The following is a 3,248-nucleotide window of genomic DNA, read 5'->3' as shown; positions in this document are numbered from 1 at the left end:
CTTGGATAGAACTGACTTTCTCGCTTTTTATTTCAGAAGAGTTCACGGGAGCGCCGCGTATTGTAAATGTAACCGGAGTGGTTTAGGTGAATGAATCACTAAACGCAGGTTGATTTGTGGATGCCAGTTGTTTTAATACATAAATAAAACAGGCCCTGTGAAAATAAATACACAGAGTTAAAATATGCACAATACGTACACATACAAATATATCATTACATTATAACTTATTAACAAATATTAGAATCTTATATATGATCATATACATTGTTATGATCCACCGTAATTAGCATGATTAGTTTTATCTTACTGTACTCTAAGTATTACAAAGGTTTATCAGATAATAAATTGACAAACATAGTTTATCAATAATGATGATAAATGCATAAATACATAACACACAATTTCAGTACATATCACTATAAATACATACAACATATAAATGTCCTCACCAGGTGTATGGCACTGTGCCCTATGATGTCACAACATCAGACATTTGCTTTACCGGGACACACCTGAACATAAATATATATAACATAATTACAGTGTAACATATTACATCAATATGTTTACATTCTTAGGAATATACAAGAACACTAAAATATATGTTCTAATCACTCACCTCATCATACAGACATACAGACATACATTCATACATGTGCAGTTAGGTGCAGAACTTTAATTTACAGATAAATAGCTCCTGTCTATCAATAAATGTACTCATTATGCTTAGTTACACAATAAGTTAAGTAATATCAACATGAAAATGCTAGTTAAGATGATCTATTATAAACATACTTACATACTTAAAGTATTTAAGCAAATTTAGCCTAACTACATTTACCTGAATACGATGATTCATATGATATATATTTATCACACCTAACAATATAAGTATTATCAAAAGAAGTTAAGAAACCATACATATGCACCTTAACAAACCCTTCAAAGCACTAAATAAGAACACACAAATATACAATTCAAACAAACTAACCTGTGACAATTGACTCAATTCTATCAGCGATGAACCGACAACTTGTCTCCATACATAGTCAACTACAAGTGTGAATTTAAACTGACCAGTCCCATAATGCACCCTGTCACTGAAAGTAAGGGGCTGGGGCTAAACAATAGAGACCAGAGAAACAATAGAGAAGGCAAGCGTAAGGGTGACTGTGCTATTGTATTAGTGAAGCAAGTTAGATTGAAGGGTAGACTAAAACTTAGGTATTAACATAAGAAGTGCCCTTAAAATACACTTGATGATATATACATAATTACATACTACTACATAAATTGCACACAATGTTCACTCCCTTCGCCCAACTTCATCACAAGAATAAACAAAATCACATCAACAATCTGTTAGCTGCAAAACTCTTATGAAACAGTTCGAATTTGATTCATTTGACACTGGTACCTTGGGCTGCGCACGTTCCTTCTGAAACCATATACCGATATTTGGTAAATGGTCTCCGGTTTCTTGAATCTGTCAGTCGACACTTGTTTGATTTTATGGTTATATCATTTTATTATATTTTGTAGGCCGAAATATAAAAAAATGCATTTGAATAGTATTTTAAGTTTCATTTGACATATTTAGTGAAAATGAATTATAAGCACGTTGCAAATGTTGGCATGATCCAAGAATTCGCCTCTACCAAAGACATATATATATAGGTTTTTTCCTCTACCAAGTGAGTTTAACTGCGCTTCAACCAATAGGCCTACTTCCGCCAGAACACACTGGGAGACACGTTAATTGGGTTTCACACATTGTACCCTTGTGAGGAATGTCGAACCCGGATCCTAAGGCGTAACGAAACACATCTTTATCACTTGGAAAAAGATTAATTCAAATGAATAATATAGAAAGTAAAGCTTAATCTTTGTTACCATTTAAGCTTATAACCCACAGGATACTTAACTTTAATTAGTAGAGTCAAATATGGAATACATGAAAACTACGCATATGGTTTGCTAGTTGAACCAGACCCGTGAAGATCCGTGGTATGATAGGTCTTCAGCAACCCATGCCTGTCGTTGACAGGGAAGGCATCTTGAAAGTTTGTTCCAGATTGCTACTCGGGAAAATACTTGTATTTAGTTCAAAATTGAATTTTATACAGGTATGTAGTACGGCATCTTGGTAGTTTACCTTCAACAGATCAAATTGTCAGCCAAGGTGCTATTGCTCACCAAGTACACAAATTGCCCGCAATGTTGTATTGATAAGTCTATAGATATATAGTTCCTGTAATCTTTAGGATTTTTGTGGTTTTGTTTTGATTTGTATATATGCCACCTTTCGTTGCGAGAAGTTATTGATACATATCGTACGTGCCACATTAACCATTACTCGTATATGTTTTTCCTGAACAGAGATGGTGCAGCAATCACCTAACTTAAAAAAACCTGACATTTCATGTGGGTAGAGTAATGAATTGTTTTGATTCGAACTTCAATATATGTCGGCACCTGTTTTCCAATAAAAGAGTTAGAATTCGAACACGGTTAAACTCAGATTAAGGAGATAATATAGTGAGTGAGTGAGTATGGTTTTACGCCGCTTTTAGCAATATTCCAGCAATATCACGGCGGGGGACACCAGAAATGGGCTTCACACATTGCTTCCATGTCGGGAATCGAACCCAGGTCTTCGGCGTGACAAGCAAACGCTTAAACCACTAGGCCACCCGAACGCCCGGCTTGTTGTAAGAGGCGACTGACGGGATCGTGTGGTCAGGTTTGCTTCTTGTATACCAAAGAGAGCAAAGAAGATATTTAACACTATTAAGAATTGGAGAATTACGAATTATGAAAAAATGTAGGTAGGTGCAGGATGTTGCTGTAAACCTCAGATTTTTGTCCTTTTTGTAAAAATATTATAGAAGATGTGTTACATGTTGTTGGTGTGCCCAGCATAAAACGTTTGAGACATAAATTTTTGCCCAACACTAACTTAATTTTTTTTATATTCTCTCAGAACTTTTCTACAAACTGCTAACATTGAAACCCTGTCATTATGTTATAAATGTTATAAATGTGTAATGTTTTATAAATACGTTAAAGATGCCCTATCTTTACGATCTTCATTATCATAATTCTATTTTGTATTTTATCGTCACTGTGTACCTCTTGTTACTGTACCAGCACTTTGTATATATAATACATGTATCTATATTGTACTGGGGCCTTAAATATCTAATGCAGCCTGAAATTATTATACGTTCGTTTGATTGTTGTTT

This window comes from Haliotis cracherodii, unplaced genomic scaffold (genome assembly GCF_022045235.1).
Source record: "Haliotis cracherodii isolate W230 unplaced genomic scaffold, xgHalCrac1.p SCAF_17, whole genome shotgun sequence".
In the NCBI taxonomy this organism is placed as follows: domain Eukaryota; kingdom Metazoa; phylum Mollusca; class Gastropoda; order Lepetellida; family Haliotidae; genus Haliotis; species Haliotis cracherodii.
The sequence above is the reverse complement of the archived record's forward strand: the minus strand, read 5'-3'. Positions refer to the sequence as shown.